We start from the raw sequence: 22,500 nt of genomic DNA on the forward strand, positions 1-22,500 counted from the left end.
CAGAATTAACGGTCCCGGCGGTGGAATTTGTGATATACATTTAGACCATAATTGGAATGCCTGGAGGTTAAACAGTTAACAACACCTTCATCTGCATATATCAACCCCATTACCAAGTAGAAATTCGTCAACGCACAGTGCATTCATCCAGAATTTAGAAGATCTCTTTGACACTGAAACAAATCTTTGTAATAAATAATTTATCCTTGGAGCTTTTAATCTTCATTTCGAATCAACTTCAGATCACTACAACATATCTACAAAAGCCATACTTGAAAATCACAATTTATAACAGCATGTGAGTAAACCAACACACATCAAGGGTCACAACGTTGACTGGGTTGTTACCGGGGGAATTAACATTTCTAATTTGTCAGTGACAGAAAGATGCACTGTTGACCACCACGTGATCACATTCTCCTTCTACATTCCACAACCAGGTAGACCGAAACTTGTAATAACATCTCACAACCAGTGGGCCATCGATATTGTTGCTTCAACGACCAGATCAGAGAGGACCTTGAAAATCGCCAACACCAAGAACACAATAATTCTGTTGAAATTTACAATGCCTGTCTCCCTGCTGTATTGGATCAACATGCGCCTCTACGATCTAGGATTGTGTCAGATCGACTTTCTGCGCCATAGATTGCCGCTGACGTACAGCATTCTAAACAGCGTTGCCAAGCAGCAGAAAGGTGTTGGCTATAAACAAACAACCAAGATGACTGTGTTATTTATAATCAGTGTGTTTATGATGTAAAAAACAACATTATTTCTGAAAAGGGATTGTATTATAACAGTCAAATTAACGCATGTTCCACCTCTAAATCCCTGTTCAATGTTGTTACTGAAATGAGTGGTAAATCAAAAACGAAAGTCATGCCAGGCAACATAGATAGAAATATTTTACCAGACGTGTTTGTAAACTATTTTAAAGAAAAGATTGCTAAGATTAGATGTAAGCTTGACTCATGACAAAATGAAGAAAATTTGATTGTTAGCATGTCATATAAAGGCACTCTTTTTACTGATTTTAAAACAGATAGTTCATCTGAAGTACGTGATGTCATCATATCGTCTCCTCCTAAGTCCTGCTCATAAGATCCTATCCCAACAAATCTTCCTTTAAAATGTCTTGACTCAATCTTAGATATAATTACCTCTATTATCAATCAATCCCTTATCCCTGGAATAGTTCCTATCTGCCTTAAAAAAGCAGCATCTGTCACCCCTCTCCTGAAAAAATCGAACCTTGTCCTTGATGATTTAATAAACTACCGCCCTGTATCAAATTTGCCCTTCATTTTTAAGGTTCTCGAACAGATTGTTTTAAAGCAATTAAAATCACATTTATTGTCTAACAACTTAATTGGAAAATATTAGTCTCCTTATAGAGAATATCACAGTACTGAAACTGCTTTACTGAAAATTATCAATGATTTATTACTGTCTTGTGATTGAGAATGTCTCCATACTTACTTTACTTGACCTATCAGCAGCTTCCGACACAATAGATCATACCATTCTTTGTAACAGTCTTTTCGAGAATTTTTGAATCAGTGACACCGTCCTTCAATGCTTTAAGTCATATCTAAGTAATAGAACACAATCTGTCTTGAATGATGGCAAACACTCAATCGATTTACCATTGAACTGCGGTGTCCCACAAGACTCGGTCCTAGGTCCAGTCCTCTAAACTCTCTACACTATGCCCCTTGGAACCGCCATTGAGCCGCATGGAGTGAAATATCTCATGTATGCCAATGATACGCAGCTGTATAAGCCTGTCTTCCCGTCTAGCGTGTATGTTGCCTCGCTTCATGTGGAACATTGTTGCGCTGGATGCAGAGTCATAGATTAAAACTTAACGAAGAAGTATGTTTTTAGTATGTCTATTTCAAACAGCCACGTCTCCCTGACAGATTGTGCAAAAATCTTGGTTTTGTACTGGACGACTTATTAATCCTGGAACACCAGATTAACCATATTGTGAGGATCATGAATATTGAATTAAACAGATTGCAAAGAATGAAACGGTTTCTCCCATCCAACCAGCTTTAAGCAGTTGTCTGTGCTCTCATTCTTTCACGCCTCGACTATTGTAATTCGCTGTTGATGGGCCTTCCTGACAAGAAAGTTGACAAACTCCAAAAGATACAGACCAGGGCGGCCAGAATGGTTCTGGGTATTAGTCGACTCGAGAAAACAAGTGTAAAAACTATGCTCAGAACACTAGCTGCCGGTTCGATCCAGAATCGAATAAAAAATTGCCCTTTTTTCTTTCAACGCACTCAATTCCTGATCCCCGATTCGCCAGCTTAGGTCATCGGAGATCCGGCTACTAAAAGTGCCAAATACACGGCCTGCTAATTTCGGCGATAGATCATTTTATAAAGCAGACCTACCATTTGGAACTCGCTTACTTTGTCAGTAAGGCTCTCAGGCAACGTAGAAAGTGTAAAGAAAAATCTAAAGACTCATCCTTTCGAGAAATATTTTATCCTAGGCATTATCTTATTGATGAGTAAATTATACGTTTTATTTTTTTAATTCCATTTTGTTGAATGTCAATTTGATTTCCTAAAACTAGCATAGTTAGTGTGTGCGACTGTTGTGTGTGTGTATGTGTGTGTGTGTGTGTGTATCTGTTTGGCTTCTTCTTCTTCTTCTTCTTCTTCTTCTTCTTCTTCTTCTTCTTCTTCTTCTTCCTCCTCTTTATATTATTATTATTATTATTATTATTATTATTATTATTATTATTATTATTATTATTATTATTATTATTATTATTATTATTATTATTATTATTAGTATCATTACTATTATTATTATTATTATTATTATTATTATTATTATTATTATTATTATTATTATTATTATTATTATTATTATTATTATTATTATTATTATTATTATTATTATTATTTATTATTATTATTATTATTATTATTATTATTATTATTATTAATCATCTCGCTAGTTTACGTCAAAGAACAACAAAAAATGGTTAGAAAGTATAGTGGGGACAAAAGTTATTATGTTGGCATTGTAACTGACTGAAATAATGTAATTCACCAGAACACACTATCTCTGTTGTTGTTTTTTTTTGTGTTTTATTTTTTTTTATTTCTTTGGTTTAATTTGTTTGGGTTTCAATGCATCTTCCATTGGCCTAATTATAGAATTGACAGTAACCAAGGGGATCATTGTATTCCAACAGTCGAAAGTCAATATCGCGTGATTTGATTCATCATGAAAAAGTACGATATATTATCTCTACCCGATGTGTTGCTTATTTCCTTTTTGGAAATCTTTTGCGTTGAAAGTATGACGGTGCGTATCTTACATGCCGATGTATACTAGAGAGAGTGATGTTACTAACACAAAATAGCCGAATTAGTCACCGTCCTTACAGAGTCCACTCCTAGGTAAGGGACTAGCCAGTAAGAGACTAGAAAGCATTTCATGAAATCCGAATTTTAAGTCAATTGCTCCGTTTATGCTTACAACCAGCAAGTCATTTGCTAGACTAGTAAATACCGAAATCTATCTAGTCCTCGTTTATGAAAACGATCGTGGATTGTAGATATAATATATATATACACGATAAACACAAATGTAGCTCCCAATGTCATAATAACTCATCAGTGATCGAAATCAAAAGGCACATTTAAAAAAAACTTTAGGTAGTTCACTTCTTTTAAATACGTTGGCTTTTGATTTTCTCTTTCAAACAATATATAATTTCAAAGCAAAACATATTTAACAGAATAGAAGGAAGAGGTTCAAAAGTGTCACGTGAATTGTGTCTGGAAGTTTAATAGAATGGTTATGCATGTTGATGATTTCATGGTTATTTTCAATTGTACTTTCGTTTTCCACTCTCTCTCTCTCTCTCTCTCCCTCTCTCTCTCTCTAACTCTCTCTCTCTCTCTCTCTCTCTCTCTCTCTCTCTCTTTATCTATATATATATAATATATATATTAATATATATATATATATATATATGTATATCTATATATCTCTCTCTCTCTTTCTCTCCGTCAATATTCGAGAGAGAGAGAGAGAGTGACAGAGAGAGAGGCTATACAAATATTATCATCTATCTATATAACATTATCTATGATTATTGATGGGTGTCCTGTATTCATGACCGTGTTCTATATATTGTGAATGTTTCTGAAAACGCCAGAAACCTGGGAATTTATTTCAGCATTTACCTGTCCATGGAATATCATGCGACACAACTTTGCAAAGTACTGTATTGTGACATTCGCCGTATTGGCCAACTTTCGGCATTTTGAAATCAAAATTCCTTAAAGACTCTAGTGTCTGCTTTTGTTTTTACTCGTTTAGACTATTGTAATTCACTCCTATCTAATTCCCCAGGTTTCTTACTTGATAAACTGCAGCGGTTTCAAAATCAAGCTGCTAGAATAGTTTTAAGAAGAAATAATAGAGAACACACGACTCCAATGCTTTAGACTTTACACTGGCTTCCCATTAGGGTCATGGTGCTCTTTAAGTTTGGAGTCACGTGTTTTAAATGTTTTCACGGAAACGCCCCTGCTTATCTCAATGATCTTGTCGAACCATACATTCCGCCCCGTGCATTGAGATCAGGTGATCATCGTCTACTTAAAGTGCAAAAAAAGGGTAAAAGATTCTCTGACAGATCCTTTAGTCACTTTGCACCGACTGTCTGGAACAATCTCCCCTTATCTCTTCGTGACGTCCCTTCTGAACTCGCTTTCAGGAAACACTTAAAAACTTATATATTTCGAGAATTCTTACTTTATTAGTTATTTTATTTGAGCAGACGATGATCACAGGATATATATATATATATATATATATATATATATATATATATATATATATATATATATATATATATTACTTTATTTTTTAAATATATTAAATAGTTGGATGGTGGAAGGTTTGTGTGTGTCTGTGTGTGTGAGTGTGTGCGTGTGTGTGAGATAGAGAGAGAGATAGTTAGAGAGCGAGAGAGACTCGGAGTGAGATAGATAGATAGATAGATAGATAGATAGATAGATAGATAGAATTAGTGAGTGAGTGAGAGAGAGAGAGAGAGAGAGAGAGAGAGAGAGAGAGAGAGAGAGAGAATAATTTGAATGGACTGAAGTTATTGTTATGCGCCTAGAGCTTTATTGTATAGAGGAGTGGGCGCAATATAAATAAATTTTATTATTAATATATTATTATATTATATTATCAATTCTAGATATATCAAATGAGAAAAAAAAGCCCAACATTATCAATATAACGATTCAATTCCAGACAATGTATAGCCATACAATTCCAATACCAGACAATGTATGGCCATACAATTCCAATTTCAGACAATGTATAGCCATACAATTCCAATAGAAAACAATGTTTAGCCATACAATTACAATACCAGACAATGTATAGCCATACAATTCCAATTTCAGACAATGTATAGCCATACCATTCCAATACCAGACAATGTATAGCCATACAATTCCAATACCAGACAATGTATAGCCATACAATTCCAATCCCAGCCAATGTATAGCTATGTATTTAAAATTTCAGACAATGTATAGCCATACAATTCCAATACCAGACAATGTATAGCCGTACAATTCCAATACCAGACAATGTATAGCCATACAATTCCAATACCAGACAATGTATAGCCATACAATTCCAATACCAGACAATGTATAGCCATACAATTCCAATAGCAGACAATGTATAGCAATACAATTACAATACCAGACAATGTAGAGCCATACAATTCCAATACCAGACAATGTATAGCCATAGAATTCCAATACCAGACAATGTATAGCCACACAATTCCAATTTCAGACAATGTATAGCCATACAATTCCAATACCAGACAATGTATAGCCATACAATTCCAATTTCAGAGAATGTATAGCCATACAATTCCAGTTTCAGACAATGTATAGCCATAAAATTGCAATACCAGACAATGTATAGCCATACAATTCCAATATCAGTCAATGTATATCCATACAATTCCAATACCAGACAATGTATAGCCTTACAATTCCAATACAAGTCAATGTATATCCATACAATTACAATACAAGACAATGTATAGCCATACAATTCCAATACCAGACAATGTATAACCATACAATTACAATACCAGACAATGTATAGCCATATAATTCAAATTTCAGACAATGTATAGACGTAAAACTACAATACCAGACAATGTATAGACATACAATTACAATACCAGACAATGTATAGACATACAATTCCAATTGCAGACAATGTATAGTCATACAATTCCAATTTCAGACAATGTATAGCCGTAAAATTACAATACCTGACAACTTATAGTCATACAATTTCAAATTCAGACAATGTATAGCCATACAATTTCAATACCAGACAATGTATAGCCATACAATTCCAATACCACACAATGTATAGCCATACAATTCCAATACCAGACAATGGATAGCCATACAATTACAATTTCAGACAATGTATAGCCGTAAAATTATAATACCAGTCAATGTATAGCCATACAATTACAATACCAGACAATGTATAGACATACAATTTCAATTGCAGACAATGTATAGCCATACAATTCCAATACCAGACAATGTATATCCATACAATTCCAATACCAGACAATGTATAGCCATACAATTCCAATACCAGTCAATGTATATTTATAAAATTCCAATACCAGTCAATGTATATCCATACAATTCCAATACTAGACAATGTATAGCCATACAGTTCCTTTTTCAGATAATGTATAGCCATACAATTCCAATACCAGACAATGTATAGCCATACAATTCCAATACCACACAATGTAAAGCCATACAATTCCAATACCAGACAATGGATAGCCATACAATTACAATTTCAGACAATGTATAGCCGTAAAATTACAATACCAGACAATGGATAGCCATACAATTACAATTTCAGACAATGTATAGACATACAATTCCCATTGCAGACAATGTATAGACATACAATTACAATTCCAGACAATGTATAGCCATACAATTACAATACCAGACAATGTATAGCCATATAATTACAATACCAGACAATGTATAGAGATACAAATCCAATTGCAGACAATGTATAGCCATTCAATTCCAATTTAAGACAATGTATAGCCATACAAATCCAATTTCAGACAAAGTATAGCCATACAATTCCAATACCAAACAATGTATAGCCATACAATTCCAATACCAGACAATGTGTAGCCATACAATTCCAATACCAGACAATGTATAGACATACAATTCCAATAGCAGACAATGTATAGCCATACAATTCCAATACCAGTCAATGTATATCCATACAATTCCAATACCAGACAATGTATAGCCATACAATTCCAATACCAGTCATTTTATATCCATACAATTACAATACCAGACAATGTATAGCCATACAATTCCAATACCAGACAATGTATAGCCATACAATTACACTATCAGATAATGTATAGCCATACAATTCCAATTTCAGGCAATGTATAGACGTAAAATTACAATACCAGACAATGTATAGCCATACAATTAGAATACCAGACAATGTATAGACATACAATTCCAATTACAGACAATGTATAGTCATATAATTCCAATTTCAGACAATGTATAGCCGTAAAATTACAATAGCAGACAATGTATAGCCATACAATTCCAATACCAGACAATGTATTGCCATACAATTCCAATTTCAGACAATGTATAGCCATACACTTCCAATACCTGACAATGTATAGCCATACAATTCCAATACCAGACATGACAATGTATAGCCATACAATTCCAATTTCAGACAATGTATAGCCATACAATTCCAATACCAGACAATGTATAGCCATACAATTCCAATACCAGACAATGTATAGCCATACAATTCCAATTTCAGACAATGTATAGCCATACAATTCCAATACCAGACAATGTATAGCCATACAATTCCAATTTCTACAATGTATAGCCATACAATTACAATTTCAGACAATGAATAGCCATATAATTACAATACCAGACAATGTATAGCCATACAATTACAATACCAGACAATGTATAGCCATATAATTCCAATACCAGACAATGTATAGCCCTACAATTCCAATTTAAGACAATGTATAGCCATACAATTTCAATTTCAGACAATGTATCGCCATACAATTCCAATTTCAGACAATGTATAGCCATACAATTACATTTCAATACAATGTATAGCCATAAAATTACAATACAAGAAAATAAATCACAATACTGTTATTTAAAATACTTACTACATGTTCCAAAATCAGAACCAGGATAATCTGCTCTACACCATTGACCTGGTGGACACTTTCTCTGAACGTGAATAAAACCATTAGAAAACATGTAGTTTACATGGCAAATAGAAGTTTTAAATCAAGACACGTAAGAAAAGGTGAAACTTTAGTCTATAGCCAAAAATATGTGATTTATTTATGCCACCATTCTTGTTTAATTAAGAAGAAAGATTAAATCACTTGTTAAGGAGTTTAAAAATAGAATGTAATGCCTTTGATAATTACTCATTCATCTCGTTCATCAAACATCGCACCGGTTGGTTACGATATGTCACATATCTATTTTATGTTATCCAATGGCATGAATAGGTAAAAGGTTTATCCATCAACGGTTGTCATCAAAAGAAAAGAGCAAAATGTGACTTGGGACCGCAAAACTGATTTATGTTGGTGAACCTGGTGCGAAACAAAGTGATTAATGTAAAAGTAGCGGTAATTGTGAAATATTAGTTCTTATAACTTTGGAAGGAATTACATTCATCCTCCTTAATGAGAGGCAGAAACAAGTATATAATTGAGAGCAGTGCTACACACTTTCAACATTTACTTTAATATTGTCCACACCAGCCAGTAGCATCTCATTAGCTGCTTTAAAATTCATCAGCCAGTTGAAATATGCGATGTGGTAGCCCTGATTTTAGACCTACTGGTTAATTATTTCATTTCTAAAAGAGCAAAATATCATCGCATTGCAAGTAGTAGTAGTAGTAGTAGTAGTAGTAGTAGTAGTAGTAGTAGTAGTAGTAGTAGTAGTAGTAGTAGTAGTAGTAGTAGTAGTAGTAGTAGTAGTAGTAGTTAGTAGTTAGTAGTAGTAGTAGTAGTAGTAGTAGTAGTAGTAGTAGTATAGTAGTATAGTATAGTAGTAGTAGTAGTAGTAGTAGTAGTAGTAGTAGTAGTAGTAGTATAGTAGTAGTAGTAGTAGTAGTAGTAGTAGTAGTAGTAGTAGTAGTAGTAGTTAGTAGTAGTAGTAGTAGTAGTAGTAGTAGTAGTAGTAGTAGTAGTAGTAGTAGTAGTAGTAGTAGTAGTAGTAGTAGTAGTAGTAGTAGTAGTCGTCGTCGTCATAGTAGTAGTAGTAGTAATAGTAGTAGTAGTAGTAGTAGTAGTAGTAGTAGTAGTTGTTGTTGTAGTAGTAGTGGTAGTAGTAGTAGTCGTCGTCGCAGTAGTAGCAGTAGTAGTAGTAGTAGTAGTAGTAGTAGTAGTAGTAGTAGTAGTAGTAGTAGTAGTAGTAGTAATAGTAGTAGTAGTAGTTGTAGTAATAGTAGTAGTAGTAGTAGTAGTAGTAGTAGTAGTAGTAGTAGTAGTAGTAGTAGTAGTAGTAGTAGTAGTGGTATTTGTTGTTGATGTTGTTGTTTTTGTTGTTGTTGCTGTAATGGATGGGGAAATAACTGCGTGTTTGTTGTCGTGTGTAGTAATGCCAGAGTAGTTATGTACCATGTATTATTGACTTGTTTGGAAGAGTTAGAGCCCTTGTTTATTATTATGAAACTTCCTTCCTGTAGTTAGTTGATGTGTCATTATTGACGTTACTGAACATGATGTAATATGTGACCACTCTAAATCTCTATGATACCGTCTGTCTGCTCCATAATCTATCTTGGCAACTAGGATAATAGTGATGTCTATCTACAGAGCACTTGTTACAATTATTATTTCTTGGAAATAATGTGTCAAAATTTGTTATTTCTCTATGTGCTTAAAATGTTTTGCCGGTTGAACAAGTTTAGTACAATGAGTAGTTTTATTGGATTCGTGTTTTCTTTTAATGGAACAGGAGACATATGCTGAGAAGATTGAACATTTCTACATAGCAAGTGAGATTGATTCTGGGAATAAGAAGCGTGTTATACTGTTGAGGTCGATTGGAATTAAACCATATACACTTTTGACAAACCTAGTGGCAACCAGGAAACCAAGAAAATGTTTTATGCATCACTAGTGGATGTTTGATGAAACCATCATAACCCTAGACCCTCAACAATTGTACAGATGTTTAAGTTCAACTCTAAGGTATGTGGAACCATACGGATTATGGATATTATGATCTTTAAAGACTCAGTGAATATTTGAGTACAATGACAATCTCGAGGAAATGCTATGCAACAGAATTGTATGTGAAGTAAACGACTAAAGTATACAACAAAGACTATTTTCGGGACGACAGTTAACATTTTCAAAGGCTTTAGAAATGGCACTGATACTGGAAGCCTCAGCAGGGGGCATACATGATTTACCTGCAAACGATCCTATTGCTGATAATGTGTACGTGATGAAGCAGCGACAGAAATCAAATCAGAAACCAGTTTCAACTAGACAGTACTATCGTTATGGTTGGCCGCATGCACACAATAGTTGCAAATTCAAGGACACACTCTCTCTCTCTGTGGCATATCACTTGGACGTAGCCTCCAACACAGTCCTTCGGAAGAAGTCTCTGTCTTGTGCCCATCTGACACATTCCGTCACGCCGTTGTTGAGCCATTCCTGTATATCCTGTTGCCATCTTCTTTGTGGTCTTCCTCTGCCTCATTTGCACTACGCAATGCCCTCCAGTACATCTCTCTCTAGTGTGTCGTGTCTTTTCAGGTGCCCAAAGTAATTGAGTTTCAGCTTTTTTATCTTACTCATTAGCAGGGACTTTTTTAGTCTTAGTGTTTTCATGATGTCATGTCAAGGACACTATGTGTTATAAATGCGAGAGGTGGGTCACATCGCTAAAGTATATCGAGCGAAGAAAAAAGTATCACCCAATCCCAAATACAAACAGAGAGAGAGAGAGAGAGAGCGAGAGAGAGAGAGAGAGAGAGAGAGAGAGAGAGAGAGAGAGAGAGAGAGAGATAAAAAATACATTCATTAGATTACACTAACGAGCAAATATTCAAATTTACTTCCAATCTACAAAAATGAAATTATCAATGGCTCACTTTTAAAATTTCAAATTGACACAGTAGCTTCACTCTCTGTTAAAAGACATTTAAAGGGAAAATCAATGGGCCATTGAAATCCTCATCGAAGATATGAAAAACGTATACTGGTGAGATGGTACAGCTTTATGGACAGGACGTGGAGGTATTCGACGGTGAAAAACGTATCACTCTTCTTCTCATTGTCGTTGAGAGAGGAGGACCACTTCTATAGGAGAGAGATTGGATAAAACAGCTGAAGGTGGACTTGACTATTAACACTTTTAACAGCCATGACGGGAAGCTAGAGCACCTCCTGATGAGGTCGTCAGCGCTTGTACAAAACCAAGTAATCCCTTTTCTAGAAAGAGACAGAAAGCATGTTGGAAAACAGATGTAGGGGAGAGAAGACAAAGTAAGTGCCTCCCTGCCCACTGTGGGAGGTCGAAACCCCCACTCAGTGTTTTTCACATAATAGGATACATTTTATTCACCGCCTTATCACACTTTGAGTCTATTGCAGTTCTCCCGTTGGGATAAACCTTAAATAGTCCATCTCTTTTTTCGTTAAAGATGCCTTAAGATTTCAACAACTTGGTTGTTTCAAAAACACAACATAGAGCCAATAGTCATTAGTTTGTGATAGTTTATAAGGATGTAAGAAGTAGTCCATTGGAAAGTTTTACTCCTGTTTGAAAGATGACGAGACATACAGACTTGGACAGGCCCTCTGATGTCAGCTTTTAAAATATGACAGAAGGGTCTACACAATATTGACACAGACATCGTGCTAAAAAGATACTTGAAAGCAGTCATAATAAGAGCAAAGTACAGAAAAAGATCTCAAGATATTCAATCCAAGCCGTAAGACCTGGGATTGGATATGGACATTCCAGCACCTGAACCCACCCCCGCCGCTTTTCGGTCCTCCAATCCTCAAACCCATACTAGGTGAAATCAATGAATGCAGCAGTGAGAAGAGATTTGTTTATTAAAGAAAGGAAATACACGCTATAACAATTTGACTCGATTTTTATTTTCGATAAGTTGAATATCAGGTTCTTTCCCAGTATATTCACGTATGCGAAGTTCTGCGTTTAGTATTTTGTTCTTTTAAAAAAATCTCCTATATTATTTTTGTACGTATCTTTGACCTGAGAAATCCTTGGCATGAGAGTGTAATATGTAAACATTTAAAACTAAATAGAGCAAAATAGAAACAAACATTTACCTGGTTGACATAACACTTTTGTCGCTGTGAAGCAACCATGGCGAAAAGCAGGAATGTCTGTCGTGAGAAGTCAGAAAACAGAATATTTGTCCAATTTTAGTATCTATTAGTCTAATAAATCATGTCTATTTTATCAATAATAAGCACAAAAGTCAATACATGTGCCAAAATCTTTATGGAATTTTCTGCCTCAAAATCAACCCGACGTAATACCGGCGATGGGTCAAAATATTAAAATAAAGTATGTGTACAGTAAAAACAGATAAATCGACATTCAAGGGACTTGGTATTCTTCATTGGTTTAGGCATACCAGCACAACAAATGTTCATCAGGAGTTTCAATGAGCATTATGATTCCCATTGCTGGAATTCACACACAATGCATTTTATCTTTCTAGTCGAAGAAGACTAGTGTTTGTGTGTGTGTGTGTGTGTGTGTGTGTGTGTGTGTACAAACAAGCGTAGTGGTGATATATACAAAATAGAAATTCGTTGGCTGAGGGCAATTAAATTTTCCCCAGTCATCCTTATGAAGTTACAACAATTACTGCTCATCTAACTCATTGCTATCTCACCATAACGTAATGAAATACTGGTGTGGTCGGGGTAGGATTGATTGGGATGACTGTGAGGTGGGGGGGGGTAGAGAGGCGGACTGGTGTGGTCGGGGTAGGACGATGGAGACTGTGAGGTGGAGGGGAGGATAGAGAGGCGGATAGTGTGGTCGGGGTAGGATCGATTGGGATGACTGAGGTGGGGGGGGAGGGGGTAGGGGAGGGGGGGTAGGAGTTAGAGAGAGGGTGAGGGAGGCGGACTGTGTGGTCGGGGTAGGATTGATTGGGATGACTGTGAGGTGGGGGAGGGGAGATAGAGGGCGGACTGGTGTGGTCGGGGTAGGATGATTGGATGACTGTGAGGTGGGGGGGGGGGGTAGAGGGTAGTGGAGGCGGATCTGTTGGTGGTCGGGGTAGGATTGATTGGGATGACTGTGAGGGGGGGGGGTGTGAGTAGAGAGGCGGACTGGTGTGGTCGGGGTAGGATCGATTGGGATGACTGTGAGGTTGGGGGGGGGGTAGTAGAGAGGCGGACTGGTGTGGTCGGGGTAGGATTGATTGGGATGACTGTGAGGGGGGGGGGGGGGGTAGTAGAGAGGCGGACTGGTGTCGTCGGGTAGGATCGATTGGGATGACTGTGAGGTGGGGGGGGGGGGAGTAGAGAGGCGGACTGGTGTGGTCGGGGTAGGATTGATTGGGATGACTGTGCGGGTGGGGGGGGAGGGGAGTAGAGAGGCGGACTGGTGTGGTCGGGTAGGATTGATTCGGATGACTATGATGTGGGGGGGGGGGGGGGGAGTAGAGAGGCGGACTGGTGTGGTCGGGGTAGGATCGATTGGGATGACTGAGAGGGGGAGGGGGAGGGGAGTAGAGAGGCGGACAGGTGTGGTCGGGTAGGATCGATTGGGATGACTGTGAGGTGGGGGGGGGGGGGGGAGTAGAGAGGCGGACTGGTGTGGTCGGGGTAGGATTGATTGGGATGACTGTGCGGGTGGGGGGGGGGAGGGGAGTAGAGAGGCGGACTGGTGTGGTCGGGGTAGGATCGATTGGGATGACTGAGAGGGGGAGGGGGAGGGGAGTAGAGAGGCGGACTGGTGTGGTCGGGGTAGGATTGATTGGGATGACTGTGAGGTGGGGGGGGGGGGGGTAGAGAGGCGGACTGGTGTGGTCGGGGTAGGACCGATTGGGATGACTGTGAGGTGGGAGGGGGGAGGAGTAGAGAGGCGGACTAGTGTGGTCGGGGTAGGATTGATTGGGATGACTGTGAGGTGGGGGGGGGGAGGAGTAGAGGGTCGGACTGGTGTGGTCGGGGTAGGATCGATTGAGATGACTGTGAGGGGGGGGGGGGGGTAGAGTAGAGAGGCGGACTGTGTGTGGTCGGGGTATGGATTGATTGGGATGACTGTGAGGTGGGGGGGGGGGGAGTAGAGAGGCGGACTGGTGTGGTCGGGGTAGGATTGATTGGGATGACTGTGAGGTGGGGGAGGGGAGTAGAGAGGCGGACTGGTGTGGTCGGGGTAGGATTGATTGGGATGACTGTGAGGGGGGGGGGGGGAGGGGAGTAGAGAGGCGGACTGGTGTGGTCGGGGTAGGATCGATTGGGATGACTGTGAGGTGGGGGGGGGGGGAGAGAGGGGAGGGGGGGGGAGGAGTAGATAGGCGGACTGGTGTGGTAGGGGTAGGATCGATTGGGATGACTGTGAGGGGGAGAGGAGGGGGGGGGGAGTAGAGAGGCGGACTGGTGTGGTCGGGGTATGATTGATTGGGATGACTGTGAGGTGGGGGGGGGGGTGTGAGTAGAGAGGCGGACTGGTGTCGTCGGGGTATGGATTGATTGGGATGACTGTGAGGGGGGGGGGGGGGGGGGAGTAGAGAGGCGGACTGGTGTGGTCGGGGTAGGATCGATTGGGATGACTGTGAGGTGGGGGGGGGGGGTAGTAGAGAGGCGGACTGGTGTGGTCGGAGTAGGATTGATTGGGATGACTGTGAGGGGGGGGGGGGGGTAGAGAGGCGGACTGGTGTGGTCGGGTAGGATCGATTGGGATGACTGTGAGGTGGGGGGGGGGGGGGGGAGTAGAGAGGCGGACTGGTGTGGTCGTGGTGGGTTAGGGAGTTGATAGAGGGATGTGTGGCTATGATTGGTGATGTGGTGGGGGGGGGGGGGAGTAGAGAGGCGGACTGGTGTGGTCGGGTAGGATTGATTCGGAGATTGATGTGGGGGGGGGGGGGGGAGGGAGTAGAGAGGCGGACTGGTGTGGTCGGGGTAGGATCGATTGGGATGACTGAGGGGGGGGGGGGAGGGGAGTAGAGAGGCGGACTGGTGTGGTCGGGTAGGATCGATTGGGATGACTGTGAGGGGGGGGGGGGGGAGTAGAGAGGCGGACTGGTGTGGTCGGTGGGGCGTGGGTGGTGGGTGAAACGGATGTTCCAATCTCGTGAGTTCACGTGATGTAAAAAATAAGGAAAAAGTTTAGAAAAAGTCTCCACCGAAGTGGGCGTTCTCCATATATGTAAAGGACATATATGGGCGGTTAAAACCTGCTCTAGAGCACTTCGGGAATCGTCCCGGTCTAGCCTGATTTTTATAACATACCAAAGGTATGGCGGATCGGATCTTAGTAGCAGATACAACGATGGGCGAAGATAATTGATATGTCTGTTTCAAATAAGGCTGTAGATAGTCAAGAGAAAGAATGAAGGGTTGTCGCGAGCTTTTATAGAATTGATACGATGACGTCACGTTTACGCGGGAGACAGTGAACAAACACAACATGAAGATTACTCACAACAGCCTGATCAAGACACGACAGTCATACCATAACAAAACACTTACAACAACAACAACACAAACCTATCACAATAATCAGTGACATAAAATCTTCCCCACATTCCTCCCCCTCCTAAAATGCTTTCCCTCCTGAGGTTATACCCGATATAGATTAAAAGTGGGAAGATATCATGTTTGCATAAGTTTGTCGGGTCCCAAAACATTACTTAAAATATCTATATCAGAACATAGTACTTATGAAAGTTGGACCAAAATTTATAAAAGATAACTTGTTAGGAAGGATGCAATATTTTAAATTTCATTGGGGATATAAGCAATCAAAATTGTAAGGCAAGATCAGTGGTTGCTTGCTGCACTTGTAAATGGCTGGATATATATATATCCCATTTTTTTTTTTCTAAAACAATGCAGCTGAAAATAGAGCTTATTTAGTATTTACATTATTGCTAGCAGGCCAGGGAATCTCTTTAGTAATTAATTGACAAGATGACAATGACCAGGGATAATGTCAGAAATAAAACAAGCATAGTTGGAACCATGTCAGTTACCAATTCATGTTAATGTCTATAATACAGGTCCTGTCACAAGGTGGTATCCATCATCATTTTGAAGCTTATGCTTCTGACTCACCTGATTGAGGTAGTAAAATACCTGCTGATGTATAGCCATAATTCCTCCTCTCCTGCTTGAGGTGATCACCCATGTGTTCATGTTATCAGTTCATAGGGGTACCACTACCATGATTTCCTTGCCCACATGGTCGTCGTGGTACCTCATGGGCTCTTTCTCACATCTTGGCTTATTCTGGTTCCATCAGGTTGGGTCGGGTTCTAGAGCCATTATCAGATGGGCCTCTGGGTAGCTCTCTCCCTTCCTCGCCTGTGATTCCGAGGGGTACCATCCCTGGTATCATCAGGTCTCTGGGTTCAGGGGGGCTTACACCAGGTATCATCAAGCTGTGGTTCCGAGGGGTTCCAACCCTGGTATCATCAGGTCTTGGTTTCAGGGCACTTTTTTAGCTGTCATCAAACCTGTGATTGCTTGGGGTATCATCAGGCTCCCTGTGCATGGTGTCTGCTCCTGGTGTCTCTAGTAGTCCCTTGTGCCATCATGATGTGAGAAGTTTCTTAGTGGGGAGGTGAAACCTCTACCCTTTGATGGGGAGGTGAAAGTGTCACCTCTACCCCTTCTCCTTCAGCCTTTGGTTCCAGTCAAGTATCATCAGGCTGAGCTTCTCTGGCATTTTCTTTGGAATTGAACCCCTTCATCACTGTCACTGCCATGTTGACAGTGGTGGCATCGACTCGTTGCTATTCTGCTCAGTTGATACAGACTGTGATGTTGCTCCAGACAGTCATACATACTTTCTTGTTTCTTTCCATGGTCTGGGGTTTGTCTTTTTGTACATAGCAACAGATATGAGTCATGACAGAGTTGGAGGCTTCTTGATTGACCTTTCTTCTTAAAGTTTGTGTCTGTTTTTTACACATAACACTGCACCGAAGACGAAATCTGCAATGATGCTGGCAGGACTGATCAGGATTGCATTCAGTTATAAATTATTATAATTATTATTATTTTTATTTTTTTTTCTGTCTTCGAAGTGCACTTTGTTGCCTCTTCTAATTCCATAGTCGAATTTCATCTATTCAACTCTGTCTTCAATGGTTTCCTAGCAGTCTTGTGAGCTTGCTTTAAACATAATTTTTAACGTTTCGCCAATAATTACCCCTCTTCCTTTATGGGTTTAGGCATAAGCTCACATCCTTTGTTGTAAAATCTATCTATCATTGACTGCACTACAGATGATGGAAGCAATTAGTAATACATATTCTTCCTAGGTATGTAGCTTCATAATGTCACCATTTTTTTTTTTTTTCTTTCGCTCTTCTTGACCATTTTTCACTAGTCAGAGAACGGTGGTTCAGGTCTTGTGCCTTTAAGGAGGCTACCCATGCCTTGATTTGAAATTATTATCAAGGAAATAATTGACCTGAATAAGAATTCTTAACTGCTGCTCATGTCATTACTTACACTGTGGTGGTGATTGAAGTGATCTGATTTGTGAGAGTTATTTTGCATCTTTGTTGAGGGTCATAGAATGCCATTCTCAACTTATGTCGTGGGTATCCCAAATGGATTAGAGTTGTTAGGTCCTGGCCTCTCATATTTACTTTTATATTTTAACCACAGTAAGCAGCCTTAAGTAACACATTGACATCACTGGAGGGTGGCAAGAAGATATATATGACTTGTGATCTCACTCTCTTTGCTATTTCATGCTACTTGATGTCATGTACTGGATATGCTTACACACAATTTCAAAATCTCTTAAAGTGGCAATTTCAGCAGGTTTATTCTCCATCACTTCATTCGTCCAAAGTGGTCATTGTGAAGTAAGAAGAGATTCTGGCCTATTGTATAATATATTATTGTGCAGCGTCCACCAGTCTTGTCTGTTGGGCATGGAGCTGAGATGTTTTAAGTTTGAAAGACGATCGTCAAAATATTTTCCAAGGACAAGGGTATCATCGAGGAAGGCTAGTATCCTTTTCTGGTTTAACCCTCTCAGCACTTGATTATTCTAGAATATGTCCTAGGGTTATTGAACAGTTCAAGGGGAGTTTATTAAACTCAAGCGTCCTTGGTATGTACGGAAAGCTGCTTTGTGCTAGAAATCTTCATGAACTGGGGATCTACCAATAAGCCAAATTGGATGCACAAACAGATCTGTCTTCCGTACCAATAGTGCCGTTGCAGTAGCCCAGCTCCAGGTTGAGGGTTGTATTACCCTGCTTTAAGCATCTTGTCTAACATTTCATCTTCTTCTTTGGTAAAGTGAACGGGGGTACGTCGCAAGCCTAGTTTAATTGGCTTTGCATCTCCTGTATCAATGTGGTGTTGTATTGCTTGATATTCCCACAGCAATTGTTCAACTTTACCTAGTCTTTCATCTCCCAGAATGGACGTAACTCTCTGCCAGAGATCTATAAGAATTGTCTGGTAGTTGGATCGGCTGGCAGGAAGTGCTTGATATGGAGCATTCCCCCTCCGTTTTTGTTGTGGGGTTGCTGAGTTCGTCCACTTCTGTTAAATTCAGCCAGTCATCTTCGTCATCCTCAATTATATCTCTTGCTTCCAGGGGAAGCAGTTGTCCTATTTCCGTCCCCTTTTTTTTTTTTTTTTTTTTTTTTGAGGAAGCATTCATCACCTGTGTTGATTAAGCACACTGTAACAAGTGGTTTGGTTACGTGCAGGGTATGGCCCACAGAAATTGGCAGGTTTCTATATGGTTCCAGGTACATAAATGGTGAATTGGGCAGATAGTCTAACTCAACATTAGTGATTACTTCTGACTGGGCTGGTATGATCAATTTGTGGGGAATGGCAATCTTGATAGCTGTTCGGTTTCCATCATCCACTGGTAAACCTGTTTGTGCCATGTCACACTTGGGACTTACATTTTCAATTGAATTTGTTGCAAGAGGAATAATTTGATTTTGACAAAATAATTGTTGTTTTTCCACATCAATCTTTGCCCTTAATTTCCTCAGCAGGTCTATTCCTAATAGCATTGGGTCGAAAATGGGAGCAACATAGATATGAGTTAGCAGATGAATTTCTCCCAATCGCAAGTGCAGTGGTCCCACTAATTTTGCAGAGAAGCTTTGATCTTTACCTGCTGCAAACATCTTCATGGACTTCGTACAAGTGGGGGTGGGTAGGATTTTATTATGGGTGTTTTCAGAGATGATGGTAACATCTGCTGCGGTATCCACCACTGCTTGTACAGGGACGTTTTCAATTGTACATTGTACTTTAAGGGCAGATTCTGACTGTAACCTTGCAATACAGATACATTCTTCATCAAAATAAGGTTTCACAATCTGTTCTGGATCTTGGCTAGACCGATATACATTGTGGCTTCCGTTGTTTGTCTGCTGGGCAAGGTTTTCCTTAGTTTCTTCATGTTTCATAAAATTAGTACAGTCAGAAGAATAGGGGCACAAATTGCTCATAGTCTTATATCTGTGTTGTGCCTCAAAAACTGGGTCCTCTTTAATTGCCCTTGCTTGAACTGGGATCAATTCCGGGCTCAAACTGATCCCTGCCCGTTTGGCGCCTTGTCTTCCTTTGGGCGACCTTTCATGGAGCAGTCTCTAGCATAGTGGTCTTGACCTCCACATGAAAAACAGGCACTTGATGATGGGGAATTGGAGCGGGATCTTGGCTGGGCACGTCGAGCGCCTCTTTGCATGATTTCCAAGACTTGACTTTGGAGTGTAATGAGAGTGTCTAACTTACTTTGGGTTTGTTCATGCATTGATAACATCTTTTTGGACATAGCCTCAACACTCATCTCAGTCTTCTGCTGTACACCAGCTGTCTTAATGCTCGTGTTGCGAGTCACTGCTCTAATCTGGCTATAGTCTTCCAATTCCTCAGATTCTGACCCAGATTCTTCATCGTACACATTCACCGCTTGGATAGAGGGCTCTCTGAACCGCACGGTGTTGCTGGTACTTGGTCTATCCTTTCGTGCACGCCAACCAACTTGCTGAGAATTTTTAAAAAGCTTATATGTTCTCAGGGCTTGGTCCATCGTGGTGCACTCCTGACATGCAATATATTGGGCTGCCTTCACGTCATATAGTCCTGTTATAAAATGGGCTACCACTTGGGACTCTAAATTGCGGGGGGACTGTCCAGGAAATGCCTGCAGTGCCAACTCCCAAAGCTTGTCAACATAGTCTAAGACATCTTCTTTTTCAGCCTGCGTAGTGCTGTTGAATTGTATCAGAGTTGCATGTTGTAGCTGCTGATCACCAAATCGATTTCTCAGGGTGTCATATGCATCTCGTATGTCTGTAAAGACTATCGACTGATGGATCCGTGAGAGATAATCCGCTGCTTTTCCTTCCAAGGCTAGGCCCAGGAAAAATAGTTGGTCACGGAGATGTTGAATATTATGATAATTCAGAAAGTTCTGAAAATTATATTCAAACGTATCCCATCTTTTTGTCCCATTGAAAGAGATAGATTTAGGCAGCTGTACCTTGGACGGGGGTGGCATAAGTGGGCCTCCACTGCTCATATCTCCATAATGATCCGTGGAATTGCGATCCGCAGGTGGGGCCTCGTAGGAATGCATGTAACTAGTCTCATCCCTCCATCCTCGTCTTTCCCTGTGCATGCTTGCCTCAATTAGAGCATCCTCCTGTTCTAAGGTTCTTCTCATAGATGGTTTTCTTCGTGGTAGCCGGCGGGTTTGCCTTACTTTGTCTCTTGCATATCCACAATCCTCTCTTTGCGGGCCCATTGATGTGAGACCCTTGTTTGAGAAATCTTGAGAGGGTGGGTCCAATGTGTGAGTTATAGATTCAGGACATTCAGAGTAAGGCACCTTGTCCATGTAATTTTGACAAAATTTAGCTTCATGAACGAAAGGAACCGCTCGCGGTCGGATGCCAAAAAGGATGTTGGGTAATGGTCTTCGGTAGGCTGATCGTGCCACGCATTACGAATGGTGCGTTTCGCATTGTTACAAAATGTCGGGTTCGCAACACTACTAGCACCTTCTTGAGGATTGCTAGTAGCGTCATGTTCAGGATACGAACCTGCAGCTTTAGTTGGGGTCTGCTGCGCAGACAGTCCCCTTCGTCTGTCTCCAGCACCAGACGCATTATCATTCGAATCCATTTTATTTGGGGAACTGTCGCGAGAGGTACCAGGGGCATGTTCACCTGGTTTCTCAAAAATGCACGATTCGGAAACCGAAAAATCAAAAAGTTCTAACATGTCACCATTACTGATCTTATCTATCACATCCTCCTTAGTGAGTAAACCTTTACGTGCTCGAATGTCAAGCAGGGCCAAAGGCTTGCTTATACGAGATGACCTTAAAAGGTCCTTAGCAGTAATGACATTAATCATTATCTTTGCATCCATTTTGGATTAAATTGAAATATGATATTTATTTCAGTTAAAATGACAGACCAGTTGATGCAAATCAATTAAAGCAATGATAAAGTCTGTAAACTTGGAATACTCTCAGATCCCTTCTCACTTGTATACAACACCTACACCACAGCTGATAGATTTCACTATTTTCACTGTTTAATCACTGGGTTAGGGTTAGAGGTGGTTCTTATCCTATTTAGACACTGACCAGGTGTCTAAGGCAAGTGGATATGTTTACAGAGTCTGGATGTAAAGAGTTCAGAGAAACATCCAATATATAGGGGGTTTAGGAGCGTGTAAAGCTGGAAAATAGTTTCTGTGTTTGGTGAGTAGAAACAATTTTACATGGCTGCCTAAGCTTTGACTTTGATCATCTAAATAAAGGCAGATGATACTGTTACTGTTACCTTTTGTTTAGAAAAGCACAGTGAGATTGTTAAGCAACAATCTTGGCGCCAATTATTTGTATATTATTCACAGAAATAGTATTGTTGATGTCAAATATTGGAAAGTATTTAAGTAGACATGCAAATAATTTAGCTCACATGCGGGTTGAATTCCAATCTTAGTTGAGACATCAGTGTGGGAGTGAATGTGAAAACCATGACCCCAATAATGGTTCACCAGGCTAATTCTTTGAAGTGAATTGATTAAGCCCTCATGCACTCTCAAGTAAAATTATTGAATTGTACTCACCA

The 22,500-nt window shown here is 39.9% G+C and overlaps 2 long non-coding RNA genes across 3 annotated transcripts in view; one reads left to right on the top strand and one right to left on the bottom strand.

Moving 5' to 3' along the window:
• The window catches only part of LOC144963311 (uncharacterized), a 10,584-nt gene extending 1,544 nt beyond the window's left edge, over positions 1–9,040 (bottom strand). The window contains exon 1 of the long non-coding RNA XR_013643609.1: positions 8,324–9,040. This is a non-coding gene — a long non-coding RNA (uncharacterized LOC144963311). The remainder of the gene's footprint in view (positions 1–8,323) is intronic.
• The window catches only part of LOC144963310 (uncharacterized), a 40,130-nt gene that overhangs the window by 13,793 nt on the left and 3,837 nt on the right, over positions 1–22,500 (top strand). The window contains exon 2 of one of the 2 annotated variants that reach the window (XR_013643608.1): positions 10,140–10,375. This is a non-coding gene — a long non-coding RNA (uncharacterized LOC144963310). Of the gene's footprint in view, positions 1–10,139; positions 12,124–22,500 lie in introns of those variants that run through there. The other variant, XR_013643607.1, reaches the window with a different exon arrangement.

This window comes from Berghia stephanieae, chromosome 1, assembly GCF_034508935.2.
Source record: "Berghia stephanieae isolate SIO BIC M18660-M18661 chromosome 1, UCSD_Bste_1.3, whole genome shotgun sequence".
In the NCBI taxonomy this organism is placed as follows: domain Eukaryota; kingdom Metazoa; phylum Mollusca; class Gastropoda; order Nudibranchia; family Aeolidiidae; genus Berghia; species Berghia stephanieae.